Raw genomic sequence first — 16,724 nt, 5'->3', positions numbered from 1 at the left:
TTTGTTTGTCTATATGTCTGTTTATCTGTTTGTTTGTCTGTATGTCTGTTTATCTGTTTGTTTGTCTATATGTCTGTTTATCTGTTTGTTTGTATGTCTGTTTATCTGTTTGTTTTACTGTTTGTCTTCAAAATATCTCAAAAAGTTATGGACTGATTGTCATGAAATTGTCAGGAGTTGTGATGCCCTGGTTTATAAATAATAAGGCGTTGTCTCTGTCTGTCCTGTAGGATGAATCTGTCAAGCCCTCCCTCTCCTTCCCTCTTTCCCCATCCAGCTCCTCTTCCTCTCTCCTCTTCCTCTCTGTCCATCTGCCCGGAACTTGAACTCTCAGCAACATTCAGTCCACCTCTGAGGACCGACCACGCCCACCAGAAGCCCAGCCCACAACGGCAGCACGTGAAAAAGAGCAACATCAAGGTGAGAACAGCATCATGGTCCATGTGAAGTTCCAGGATTTTTTAATTCAGAGTAGATTCTGATGCTAAAACAGATGTTTTCAGGTGATTGATCAGTCTTTATATGTAGACACTGGTTAGATACCAGCCAGTCCAGTTCACACTGAACAGGTTCACACCGAACAGTTTACACTGAACAGGCTCACAGTGAACAGGCTCACACTGAACAGGTTCACACTGAAGAGGTTCACACTGAACAAATTTACACTGAACAGGTTCACACTGAACAGTTTACACTGAACAGGTTCACTCTGAACAAATTCACACTGAACAAATTCACACTGAACAGGTTCACACTGAACAGGTTCACACTGAACAGGTTCACACAAAGAATAGGTTCACACAAAGAATAGGTTCACACAAAGAATAGGTTCACACAAAGAATAGGTTCACACAAAGAATAGGTTCACACAGAACAAGTTCACTCTGAACAAATTCATACTGAACATGTTCACACTGAACAAGTTCACTCTGAACAAATTCACACTAAACAGGTTCACACTAAACAGGTTCACTCTGAACAAATTCACACTGAACAAATTCACACTGAACAGGTTCACACTGAACAGGTTCACACAAAGAATAGGTTCACACAAAGAATAGGTTCACACTGAACAAGTTCACTCTGAACAAATTCATACTGAACAGGTTCACACTGAACAAGTTCACTCTGAACAAATTCATAATGAACAGGTTCACTCTGAACAGGTTCACTCTGAACAGGTTCACACTAAACAGGTTCACACTGAACAGGTTCACTCTGAACAGGTTCACTCTGAACAAATTCACACTGAACAGGTTCACACTGAACAGGTTCACTCTGAACCGTTTACACTGAATAGGTTCACATTGAATAGGTTCACACTGAACGATTCACTCTGAACAGTTTACACTGAACAAATTCACACTGAACAGGTTAAATCTGAACAGGCTCAAACTGAACAAATTCACACTGAACAGGTTCACTCTGAACAAATTCACATTGAACAGGTTCACACTGAACAGGCTCACTAAACAAATTTACACTGAACAGGTTCACACTGAACAAATTCACATTGAACAGGTTCACTCTGAACAGTTTACACTGAACAGGCTCACTAAACAAATTTACACTGAAAAGGTTCACACTGAACAAATTCATACTGAACAGGTTCACACTGAACAAGTTCACTCTGAACAAATTCCTACTGAACAGGTTCACTCTGAACAAATTCATACTGAACAAATTCATACTGAACAGGTTCACTCTGAACAAATTGACACTGAACAGGTTCACACTGAACAGGTTCACACTAAACAGGTTCACACTGAACAGGTTCACACTAAACAGGTTCACTCTGAACAAATTCACACTAAATAGGTTCACACTGAACAAGTTCACTCTGAACAAATTCCTACTGAACAGGTTCACTCTGAACAAATTCATACTGAACAGGTTCACTCTGAACAAATTCATACTGAACAAATTCATACTGAACAGGTTCACTCTGAACAAATTGACACTGAACAGGTTCACACTGAACAGGTTCACACTGAACAGGTTCACACTAAACAGGTTCACACTAAACAGGTTCACACTAAACAGGTTCACACTGAACAGGTTCACACTAAACAGGTTCACTCTGAACAAATTCCTACTGAACAGGTTCACTCTGAACAAATTCATACTGAACAAATTCACACTGAACAGGCTCACTAAACAAATTCACACTGAACAGGTTCACTCTGCACAAATTCACTCTGAACAAATTCACTCTGAACAGGTTCACTCTGAACAGGTTCACTCTGAACAGGTTCACATTGAACAGGTTCACTCTGAACAAATTCACATTGAACAGGTTCACTCTGAACAGTTTACACTGAACAGGCTCACTAAACAAATTTACACTGAAAAGGTTCACACTGAACAAATTCATACTGAACAGGTTCACACTGAACAAATTCATACTGAACAGGTTCACTCTGAACAAATTCATACTGAACAGGTTCACTCTGAACAAATTCATACTGAACAGGTTCACTCTGAACAAATTCATACTGAACAGGTTCACTCTGAACAAATTGACACTGAACAGGTTCACACTGAACAAATTCATACTGAACACATTCATACTGAACAGGTTCACTCTGAACACATTCATACTGAACAGGTACACACTGAACAAGTTCACTCTGAACAAATTCCTACTGAACAGGTTCACTCTGAATAAATTCATACTGAACAGGTTCACTCTGAACAAATTGACACTGAACAGGTTCACACTGAACAGGTTCACACTGAACAAGTTCACTCTGAACAAATTCCTACTGAACAGGTTCACTCTGAACAAATTCATACTGAACACATTCATACTGAACAGGTTCACTCTGAACAAATTGACACTGAACAGGTTCACACTAAACAGGTTCACTCTGAACAAATTCACACTGAACAAATTCATACTGAACAGGTTCACACTGAACAAGTTCACTCTGAACAAATTCCTACTGAACAGGTTCACTCTGAACAAATTCATACTGAACAAATTCACACTGAACAGGTTCACTCTGAACAAATTGACACTGAACAGGTTCACACTGAACAGGTTCACACTAAACAGGTTCACTCTGAACAAATTTACACTGAAAAGGTTCAAACTGAACAAGTTCACACTGAACAAATTCATACTGAACAGGTTCACACTGAACAAGTTCACTCTGAACAAATTCCTACTGAACAGGTTCACTCTGAACAAATTCATACTGAACAAATTCATACTGAACAGGTTCACTCTGAACAGGTTCACACTAAACAGGTTCACTCTGAACAAATTCACACTAAATAGGTTCACTCTGAACAGTTTACACTGAACAGGCTCACTAAACAAATTTACACTGAAAAGGTTCAAACTGAACAGGTTCACACTGAACAAATTCACACTGAACAAATTCATACTGAACAGGTTCACACTGAACAAATTCATACTGAACAAATTCATACTGAACAGGTTCACTCTGAACAGGCTCAAACTGAACAAATTCACACTGAACAGGTTCACTCTGAACAAATTCACATTGAACAGGTTCACACTGAACAGGCTCACTAAACAAATTTACACTGAACAGGTTCACTCTGAACAAATTCACTCTGAACAAATTCACATTGAACAGGTTCACTCTGAACAGTTTACACTGAACAGGCTCACTAAACAGGTTCACACTAAACAGGTTCACATTGAATGGGTTCACATTGAATAGGTTCACACTAAACAGGTTCACATTGAATGGGTTCACATTGAATAGGTTCACACTGAACGATTCACTCTGAACAGTTCACACTGAACAGGTTCACACTGAACAGTTTACACTGAACAGGCTCACACTGAAGAAATTCACACTGAACAGGTTCACTGAACAGGCTCAAACTGAACGAATTCACACTGAACGAATTCACACTGAACAGGTTCACTCTGAACAAATTCACACTGAACAGGTTCACTCTGAACAAATTCACACTGAACAGGTTCACACTAAACAGGTTCACTCTGAACAAATTCACACTGAACAGGTTCACTCTGAACAGTTTACACTGAATAGGTTCACATTGAATAGGTTCACACTGAACGATTCACTCTGAACAGTTTACACTGAACAGGCTCACACTGAACAAATTCACACTGAACAGGTTCACTCTGAACAGGTTAAATCTGAACAGGCTCAAACTGAACAGGTTCACACTGAACAAATTCAAACTGAACAGGTTCACTCTGAACAGGTTCACTCTGAACGGGTTCACTCTGAACAGGCTCACACTGAACAAATTCACACTGAACAGGTTCACACTGAACAGGTTCACTCTGAACAAATTCACATTGAACAGGTTCACACTGAACAGGCTCACTAAACAAATTTACACTGAATAGGTTCAAACTGAACAGGTTCACACTGAACAAATTAACACTAAATAGGTTCACACTGAACAGGTTCACTCTGAACAAATTCATACTGAACAAATTCATACTGAACAGGTTCACTGAACAAATTGACACTGAACAGGTTCACTGAACAAATTGACACTGAACAGGTTCACACTGAAGAAATTCACACTGAACAGGTTCACTCTGAAGAAATTCACACTGAACAGGTTCACTCTGAACAAATTCACATTGAACAGGTTCTCACTGAACAGGTTCACACAAAGAATAGGTTCACACTGAACAAGTTCACTCTGAACAAATTCACATTGAACAGGTTCACTCTGAACAAATTCACATTGAACAGGTTCACTCTGAACAGTTTACACTGAACAGGCTCACTAAACAAATTTACACTGAAAAGGTTCACACTGAACAAATTCATACTGAACAGGTTCACACTGAACAAGTTCACTCTGAACAAATTCCTACTGAACAGGTTCACTCTGAACAAATTGACACTGAACAGGTTCACTCTGAACAAATTGACACTGAACAGGTTCATACTGAACACATTCATACTGAACAGGTTCACTCTGAACAAATTGACACTGAACAGGTTCACACTAAACAGGTTCACTCTGAACAAATTCACACTGAACAAATTCATACTGAACAGGTTCACTCTGAACAAATTCATACTGAACAAATTCACACTAAATAGGTTCACACTGAACAGGTTCACTCTGAACAAGTTCACTCTGAACAAATTCCTACTGAACAGGTTCACTCTGAACAAATTCCTACTGAACAAATTCATACTGAACAAATTCACACTGAACAGGCTCACTAAACAAATTCACACTGAACAGGTTCACTCTGAACAAATTCACACTGAACAAATTCACTCTGAACAGGTTCACTCTGAACAAATTCACATTGAACAGGTTCACTCTGAACAAATTCACATTGAACAGGTTCACTCTAAACAGTTTACACTGAACAGGCTCACTAAACAAATTTACACTGAACAAATTCATACTGAACAGGTTCACACTGAACAAGTTCACTCTGAACAAATTCCTACTGAACAGGTTCACTGAACAAATTGACACTGAACAGGTTCACACTAAACAGGTTCACTCTGAACAAATTCACACTGAACAAATTCATACTGAACAGGTTCACACTGAACAAGTTCACTCTGAACAAATTCCTACTGAACAGGTTCACTCTGAACAAATTCCTACTGAACAGGTTCACTCTGAACAAATTCCTACTGAACAGGTTCACTCTGAACAAATTCATACTGAACAAATTCATACTGAACAGGTTCACTCTGAACAGGTTCACACTGAACAGGTTCACACTGAACAGGCTCACTAAACAAATTTACACTGAAAATGTTCAAACTGAACAAGTTCACACTGAACAAATTCATACTGAACAGGTTCACTCTGAACAAATTCATACTGAACAGGTTCACTCTGAACAGGTTCACACTAAACAGGTTCACTCTGAACAAATTCACACTAAATAGGTTCACTCTGAACAGGTTCACTCTGAACAGTTTACACTGAACAGGCTCACTAAACAAATTTACACCGAAAAGGTTCAAACTGAACAGGTTCACACTGAACAAATTCATACTGAACAGGTTCACACTGAACAAGTTCACTCTGAACAAATTCCTACTGAACAGGTTCACTCTGAACAAATTCATACTGAACAAATTCATACTGAACAGGTTCACTCTGAACAAATTGACACTGAACAGGTTCACACTAAACAGGTTCACACTGAATAGGTTCACACTGAATAGGTTCACATTGAATAGGTTCACTCTGAACAGTTCACACTGAACAGGTTCACACTGAACAGGCTCACACTGAACAGGTTCACTCTGAACAGGCTCAAACTGAACAAATTCACACTGAACGAATTCACACTGAATAGGTTCACTCTGAACAGGTTCACTCTGAACAAATTCACACATAACAGGTTCACTCTGAACAAATTCACACTGAACAGGTTCACACATAACAGGTTCACACATAACAGGTTCACACTGAACAGGTTCACACTGAAAAGGTTCACACTGAACAGGTTCACTCTGAACAAATTCACACTGAACAGGTTCACACTAAACAGGTTCACTCTGAACAAATTCACACTAAATAGGTTCACACTGAACAGGTTCACTCTGAACAAATTCACACTGAACAAATTCACACTGAACAGGTTCACACTGAACAGGCTCACTAAACAAATTTACACTGAATAGGTTCAAACTGAACAGGTTCACACTGAACAAATTAACACTAAATAGGTTCACACTGAACAGGTTCACTCTGAACAAATTCATACTGAACAAATTCACATTGAACAGGTTCACTCTGAACAGGTTCTCACTGAACAGGTTCACACAAAGAATAGGTTCACACTGAACAAGTTCACTCTGAACAAATTCATACTGAACAGGTTCACTCTGAACAAATTCATACTGAACAGGTTCACTCTGAACAAATTCATACTGAACAAATTCATACTGAACAGGTTCACACTGAACAAATTCATACTGAACAAATTCATACTGAACAGGTTCACTCTGAACAGGTTCACACTGAACAGGTTCACACTGAACAGGCTCACTAAACAAATTTACACTGAAAATGTTCAAACTGAACAAGTTCACACTGAACAAATTCATACTGAACAGGTTCACTCTGAACAAATTCATACTGAACAATTTCATACTGAACAGGTTCACACTGAACAGGTTCACACTAAACAGGTTCACTCTGAACAAATTGACACTGAACAGGTTCACACTAAACAGGTTCACACTGAACAGGTTCACACTAAACAGGTTCACTCTGAACAAGTTCACACTGAACAGGTTCACACTGAACAAGTTCACTCTGAACAAGTTCATACTGAACAGGTTCACACTGAACAAGTTCACTCTGAACAAATTCCTACTGAACAGGTTCACTCTGAACAAATTGACACTGAACAGGTTCACACTAAACAGGTTCACACTAAACAGTTTACACTGAATAGGTTCACATTGAATAGGTTCACATTGAATAGGTTCACAGTGAACGATTCACTCTGAACAGTTTACACTGAACAGGCTCACACTGAACAGTTTACACTGAACAGGCTCACACTGAACAAATTCACACTGAACAGGTTCACTCTGAATAGGTTCACTCTGAACAGGTTCACTCTGAACAAATTCACACATAACAGGTTCACTCTGAACAAATTCACACTGAACAGGTTCACACTGAACAGGTTCACACTGAACAGGTTCACACTGAAAAGGTTCACACTGAACAGGTTCACACTGAACAGGTTCACTCTGAACAAATTCACACATAACAGGTTCACTCTGAACAAATTCACACTGAACAGGTTCACACTGAACAGGTTCACTCTGAACAAATTCACACTGAACAGGTTCACTCTGAACAGTTTACACTGAATAGGTTCACATTGAATAGGTTCACACTGAAAAGGTTCACACATAACAGGTTCACACTGAACAGGTTCACACTGAACAGGTTCACACTGAAAAGGTTCACACATAACAGGTTCACACTGAACAGGTTCACACTAAACAGTTTACACTGAACAGGTTCACACTAAACAGTTTACACTGAATAGGTTCACATTGAATAGGTTCACACTGAACGATTCACTCTGAACAGTTTACACTGAACAGGCTCACACTGAACAAATTCACACTGAACAGGTTCACTCTGAACAGGTTAAATCTGAACAGGCTCAAACTGAACAGGTTCACACTGAACAAATTCACACTGAACAGGTTCACTCTGAACGGGTTCACTCTGAACAGGTTCACTCTGAACAGTTTACACTGAACAGGCTCACACTGAACAGTTTACACTGAACAGGCTCACACTGAACAGGTTCACACTGAACAGGCTCACTAAACAAATTTACACTGAATAGGTTCAAACTGAACAGGTTCACACTGAACAAATTAACACTAAATAGGTTCACACTGAACAGGTTCACTCTGAACAAATTCATACTGAACAAATTCACATTGAACAGGTTCACTGAACAAATTCATACTGAACAGGTTCACACTGAACAAGTTCACTCTGAACAAATTCACACTGAACAGGTTCACACTAAACAGGTTCACTCTGAACAAATTGACACTGAACAGGTTCACACTGAACAGGTTCACTCTGAACAAATTCACACAAAGAATAGGTTCACACTGAACAAGTTCACACTGAACAGGTTCACACTGAACAAGTTCACTCTGAACAAGTTCATACTGAACAGGTTCACACTGAACAAGTTCACTCTGAACAAATTCCTACTGAACAGGTTCACTCTGAACAAATTCATACTGAACAGGTTCACTCTGAACAAATTGACACTGAACAGGTTCACACTAAACAGGTTCACTCTGAACAAATTCACACTGAACAAATTCATACTGAACAGGTTCACACTGAACAAGTTCACTCTGAACAAATTCCTACTGAACAGGTTCACTCTGAACAAATTCCTACTGAACAGGTTCACTCTGAACAAATTCCTACTGAACAGGTTCACTCTGAACAAATTCATACTGAACAAATTCATACTGAACAGGTTCACTCTGAACAGGTTCACACTGAACAGGTTCACACTGAACAGGCTCACTAAACAAATTTACACTGAAAATGTTCAAACTGAACAAGTTCACACTGAACAAATTCATACTGAACAGGTTCACTCTGAACAAATTCATACTGAACAGGTTCACTCTGAACAGGTTCACACTAAACAGGTTCACTCTGAACAAATTCACACTAAATAGGTTCACTCTGAACAGGTTCACTCTGAACAGTTTACACTGAACAGGCTCACTAAACAAATTTACACCGAAAAGGTTCAAACTGAACAGGTTCACACTGAACAAATTCATACTGAACAGGTTCACACTGAACAAGTTCACTCTGAACAAATTCCTACTGAACAGGTTCACTCTGAACAAATTCACACATAACAGGTTCACTCTGAACAAATTCACACTGAACAGGTTCACACATAACAGGTTCACACTGAACAGGTTCACACTGAACAGGTTCACACTGAAAAGGTTCACACTGAACAGGTTCACACTGAACAGGTTCACTCTGAACAAATTCACACATAACAGGTTCACTCTGAACAAATTCACACTGAACAGGTTCACACTGAACAGGTTCACTCTGAACAAATTCACACTGAACAGGTTCACTCTGAACAGTTTACACTGAATAGGTTCACATTGAATAGGTTCACACTGAAAAGGTTCACACATAACAGGTTCACACTGAACAGGTTCACACTGAAAAGGTTCACACTGAAAAGGTTCACACATAACAGGTTCACACTGAACAGGTTCACACTAAACAGTTTACACTGAACAGGTTCACACTAAACAGTTTACACTGAATAGGTTCACATTGAATAGGTTCACACTGAACGATTCACTCTGAACAGTTTACACTGAACAGGCTCACACTGAACAAATTCACACTGAACAGGTTCACTCTGAACAGGTTAAATCTGAACAGGTTCACACTGAACAAATTCACACTGAACAGGTTCACTCTGAACGGGTTCACTCTGAACAGGTTCACTCTGAACAGTTTACACTGAACAGGCTCACACTGAACAGTTTACACTGAACAGGCTCACACTGAACAAATTCACACTGAACAGGTTCACACTGAACAGGCTCACTAAACAAATTTACACTGAATAGGTTCAAACTGAACAGGTTCACACTGAACAAATTAACACTAAATAGGTTCACACTGAACAGGTTCACTCTGAACAAATTCATACTGAACAAATTCACATTGAACAGGTTCACTGAACAAATTCATACTGAACAGGTTCACACTGAACAAGTTCACTCTGAACAAATTCACACTGAACAGGTTCACACTAAACAGGTTCACTCTGAACAAATTGACACTGAACAGGTTCACACTGAACAGGTTCACTCTGAACAAATTCACACAAAGAATAGGTTCACACTGAACAAGTTCACACTGAACAGGTTCACACTGAACAAGTTCACTCTGAACAAGTTCATACTGAACAGGTTCACACTGAACAAGTTCACTCTGAACAAATTCCTACTGAACAGGTTCACTCTGAACAAATTCATACTGAACAGGTTCACTCTGAACAAATTGACACTGAACAGGTTCACACTAAACAGGTTCACTCTGAACAAATTCACACTGAACAAATTCATACTGAACAGGTTCACACTGAACAAATTCATACTGAACAAATTCATACTGAACAGGTTCACTCTGAACAGGTTCACACTGAACAGGTTCACACTGAACAGGCTCACTAAACAAATTTACACTGAAAATGTTCAAACTGAACAAGTTCACACTGAACAAATTCATACTGAACAGGTTCACTCTGAACAAATTCATACTGAACAGGTTCACTCTGAACAGGTTCACACTAAACAGGTTCACTCTGAACAAATTCACACTAAATAGGTTCACTCTGAACAGGTTCACTCTGAACAGTTTACACTGAACAGGCTCACTAAACAAATTTACACCGAAAAGGTTCAAACTGAACAGGTTCACACTGAACAAATTCATACTGAACAGGTTCACACTGAACAAGTTCACTCTGAACAAATTCCTACTGAACAGGTTCACTCTGAACAAATTCATACTGAACAAATTCATACTGAACAGGTTCACTCTGAACAAATTGACACTGAACAGTTCACACTGAACAGGCTCACACTGAACAGGCTCACACTGAACAGGTTCACTCTGAACAGGCTCAAACTGAACAAATTCACACTGAACGAATTCACACTGAATAGGTTCACTCTGAACAGGTTCACTCTGAACAAATTCACACATAACAGGTTCACTCTGAACAAATTCACACTGAACAGGTTCACACATAACAGGTTCACACATAACAGGTTCACACTGAACAGGTTCACACTGAACAGGTTCACACTGAAAAGGTTCACACTGAACAGGTTCACTCTGAACAAATTCACACTGAACAGGTTCACACTAAACAGGTTCACTCTGAACAAATTCACACTGAACAGGTTCACACTAAACAGGTTCACTCTGAACAAATTCACACTAAATAGGTTCACACTGAACAGGTTCACTCTGAACAAATTCACACTGAACAAATTCACACTGAACAGGTTCACACTGAACAGGCTCACTAAACAAATTTACACTGAATAGGTTCAAACTGAACAGGTTCACACTGAACAAATTAACACTAAATAGGTTCACACTGAACAGGTTCACTCTGAACAAATTCATACTGAACAAATTCACATTGAACAGGTTCACTCTGAACAGGTTCTCACTGAACAGGTTCACACAAAGAATAGGTTCACACTGAACAAGTTCACTCTGAACAAATTCATACTGAACAGGTTCACTCTGAACAAATTCATACTGAACAGGTTCACTCTGAACAAATTCATACTGAACAAATTCATACTGAACAGGTTCACACTGAACAAATTCATACTGAACAAATTCATACTGAACAGGTTCACTCTGAACAGGTTCACACTGAACAGGTTCACACTGAACAGGCTCACTAAACAAATTTACACTGAAAATGTTCAAACTGAACAAGTTCACACTGAACAAATTCATACTGAACAGGTTCACTCTGAACAAATTCATACTGAACAGGTTCACACTGAACAGGTTCACACTAAACAGGTTCACTCTGAACAAATTGACACTGAACAGGTTCACACTAAACAGGTTCACACTGAACAGGTTCACTCTGAACAAGTTCACACTGAACAGGTTCACACTGAACAAGTTCACTCTGAACAAGTTCATACTGAACAGGTTCACACTGAACAAGTTCACTCTGAACAAATTCCTACTGAACAGGTTCACTCTGAACAAATTGACACTGAACAGGTTCACACTAAACAGGTTCACACTAAACAGTTTACACTGAATAGGTTCACATTGAATAGGTTCACATTGAATAGGTTCACAGTGAACGATTCACTCTGAACAGTTTACACTGAACAGGCTCACACTGAACAGTTTACACTGAACAGGCTCACACTGAACAAATTCACACTGAACAGGTTCACTGAATAGGTTCACTCTGAACAGGTTCACTCTGAACAAATTCACACATAACAGGTTCACTCTGAACAAATTCACACTGAACAGGTTCACACATAACAGGTTCACACTGAACAGGTTCACACTGAAAAGGTTCACACTGAACAGGTTCACACTGAACAGGTTCACTCTGAACAAATTCACACATAACAGGTTCACTCTGAACAAATTCACACTGAACAGGTTCACACTGAACAGGTTCACTCTGAACAAATTCACACTGAACAGGTTCACTCTGAACAGTTTACACTGAATAGGTTCACATTGAATAGGTTCACACATAACAGGTTCACACATAACAGGTTCACACTGAACAGGTTCACACTGAAAAGGTTCACACATAACAGGTTCACACTGAACAGGTTCACACTAAACAGTTTACACTGAACAGGTTCACACTAAACAGTTTACACTGAATAGGTTCACATTGAATAGGTTCACACTGAACGATTCACTCTGAACAGTTTACACTGAACAGGCTCACACTGAACAAATTCACACTGAACAGGTTCACTCTGAACAGGTTAAATCTGAACAGGCTCAAACTGAACAGGTTCACACTGAACAAATTCACACTGAACAGGTTCACTCTGAACGGGTTCACTCTGAACAGGTTCACTCTGAACAGTTTACACTGAACAGGCTCACACTGAACAGTTTACACTGAACAGGCTCACACTGAACAGGTTCACACTGAACAGGCTCACTAAACAAATTTACACTGAATAGGTTCAAACTGAACAGGTTCACACTGAACAAATTAACACTAAATAGGTTCACACTGAACAGGTTCACTCTGAACAAATTCATACTGAACAAATTCACATTGAACAGGTTCACTGAACAAATTCATACTGAACAGGTTCACACTGAACAAGTTCACTCTGAACAAATTCACACTGAACAGGTTCACACTAAACAGGTTCACTCTGAACAAATTGACACTGAACAGGTTCACACTGAACAGGTTCACTCTGAACAAATTCACACAAAGAATAGGTTCACACTGAACAAGTTCACACTGAACAGGTTCACACTGAACAAGTTCACTCTGAACAAGTTCATACTGAACAGGTTCACACTGAACAAGTTCACTCTGAACAAATTCCTACTGAACAGGTTCATACTGAACAGGTTCACACTGAACAAGTTCACTCTGAACAAATTCCTACTGAACAGGTTCACTCTGAACAAATTCATACTGAACAGGTTCACTCTGAACAAATTGACACTGAACAGGTTCACACTAAACAGGTTCACACTAAACAGGTTCACTCTGAACAGTTTACACTGAATAGGTTCACATTGAATAGGTTCACAGTGAACGATTCACTCTGAACAGTTTACACTGAACAGGTTCACACTGAACAGTTTACACTGAACAGGTTCACACTGAACAGTTTACACCGAACAGGCTCACACTGAACAAATTCACACTGAACAGGTTCACTCTGAACAGGCTCAAACTGAACAAATTCACACTGAATAGGTTCACTCTGAACAGGTTCACTCTGAACAAATTCACACATAACAGGTTCACTCTGAACAAATTCACACTGAACAGGTTCACACATAACAGGTTCACACTGAACAGGTTCACACTGAACAGGTTCACACTGAAAAGGTTCACACTGAACAGGTTCACTCTGAACAAATTCACACATAACAGGTTCACTCTGAACAAATTCACACATAACAGGTTCACACTGAACAGGTTCACACTGAACAGGTTCACACTAAACAGGTTCACTCTGAACAAATTCACACTAAATAGGTTCACACTGAACAGTTTACACTGAACAGTTCACACTGAACAGGTTCACACTGAACAGGCTCACACTGAACAAATTTACTCTGAACAGGTTCACACTGAACAGGTTCACACTGAACAGGGTCACTAAACAAATTTACACTGAAAATGTTCAAACTGAACAAGTTCACACTGAACAAATTCATACTGAACAGGTTCACTCTGAACAAATTCATACTGAACAAATTCATACTGAACAGGTTCACACTAAACAGGTTCACTCTGAACAAATTGACACTGAACAGGTTCACACTAAACAGGTTCACACTGAACAGGTTCACTCTGAACAGGTTCACACTGAACAAGTTCACTCTGAACAAGTTCATACTGAACAGGTTCACACTGAACAAGTTCACTCTGAACAAATTCCTACTGAACAGGTTCACTCTGAACAAATTGACACTGAACAGGTTCACACTAAACAGGTTCACACTAAACAGTTTACACTGAATAGGTTCACATTGAATAGGTTCACATTGAATAGGTTCACAGTGAACGATTCACTCTGAACAGTTTACACTGAACAGGCTCACACTGAACAGTTTACACTGAACAGGCTCACACTGAACAAATTCACACTGAACAGGTTCACTGAATAGGTTCACTCTGAACAGGTTCACTCTGAACAAATTCACACATAACAGGTTCACTCTGAACAAATTCACACTGAACAGGTTCACACATAACAGGTTCACACTGAACAGGTTCACACTGAAAAGGTTCACACTGAACAGGTTCACACTGAACAGGTTCACTCTGAACAAATTCACACATAACAGGTTCACTCTGAACAAATTCACACTGAACAGGTTCACACTGAACAGGTTCACTCTGAACAAATTCACACTGAACAGGTTCACTCTGAACAGTTTACACTGAATAGGTTCACATTGAATAGGTTCACACTGAAAAGGTTCACACATAACAGGTTCACACTGAACAGGTTCACACTGAAAAGGTTCACACATAACAGGTTCACACTGAACAGGTTCACACTAAACAGTTTACACTGAACAGGTTCACACTAAACAGTTTACACTGAATAGGTTCACATTGAATAGGTTCACACTGAACGATTCACTCTGAACAGTTTACACTGAACAGGCTCACACTGAACAAATTCACACTGAACAGGTTCACTCTGAACAGGTTAAATCTGAACAGGCTCAAACTGAACAGGTTCACACTGAACAGGTTCACTCTGAACGGGTTCACTCTGAACAGGTTCACTCTGAACAGTTTACACTGAACAGGCTCACACTGAACAGTTTACACTGAACAGGCTCACACTGAACAAATTCACACTGAACAGGTTCACACTGAACAGGCTCACTAAACAAATTTACACTGAATAGGTTCAAACTGAACAGGTTCACACTGAACAAATTAACACTAAATAGGTTCACACTGAACAGGTTCACTCTGAACAAATTCATACTGAACAAATTCACATTGAACAGGTTCACTGAACAAATTCATACTGAACAGGTTCACACTGAACAAGTTCACTCTGAACAAATTCACACTGAACAGGTTCACACTAAACAGGTTCACTCTGAACAAATTGACACTGAACAGGTTCACACTGAACAGGTTCACTCTGAACAAATTCACACAAAGAATAGGTTCACACTGAACAAGTTCACACTGAACAGGTTCACACTGAACAAGTTCACACTGAACAGGTTCACACTGAACAAGTTCACTCTGAACAAGTTCATACTGAACAGGTTCACACTGAACAAGTTCACTCTGAACAAATTCCTACTGAACAGGTTCATACTGAACAGGTTCACACTGAACAAGTTCACTCTGAACAAATTCCTACTGAACAGGTTCACTCTGAACAAATTGACACTGAACAGGTTCACACTAAACAGGTTCACTCTGAACAGTTTACACTGAATAGGTTCACATTGAATAGGTTCACAGTGAACGATTCACTCTGAACAGTTTACACTGAACAGGTTCACACTGAACAGTTTACACTGAACAGGTTCACACTGAACAGTTTACACTGAACAGGTTCACACTGAACAGTTTACACCGAACAGGCTCACACTGAACAGGTTCACTCTGAACAGGCTCAAACTGAACAAATTCACACTGAATAGGTTCACTCTGAACAGGTTCACTCTGAACAAATTCACACATAACAGGTTCACTCTGAACAAATTCACACTGAACAGGTTCACACATAACAGGTTCACACTGAACAGGTTCACACTGAACAGGTTCACACTGAAAAGGTTCACACTGAACAGGTTCACTCTGAACAAATTCACACATAACAGGTTCACTCTGAACAAATTCACACATAACAGGTTCACACTGAACAGGTTCACACTGAACAGGTTCACACTAAACA

The sequence above is a fragment of the Telmatherina bonti genome, assembly GCF_933228915.1.
Source record: "Telmatherina bonti genome assembly, chromosome: 14".
Lineage (NCBI taxonomy): Eukaryota > Metazoa > Chordata > Actinopteri > Atheriniformes > Telmatherinidae > Telmatherina > Telmatherina bonti.
Note: the sequence above shows the minus strand (reverse complement) of the source record.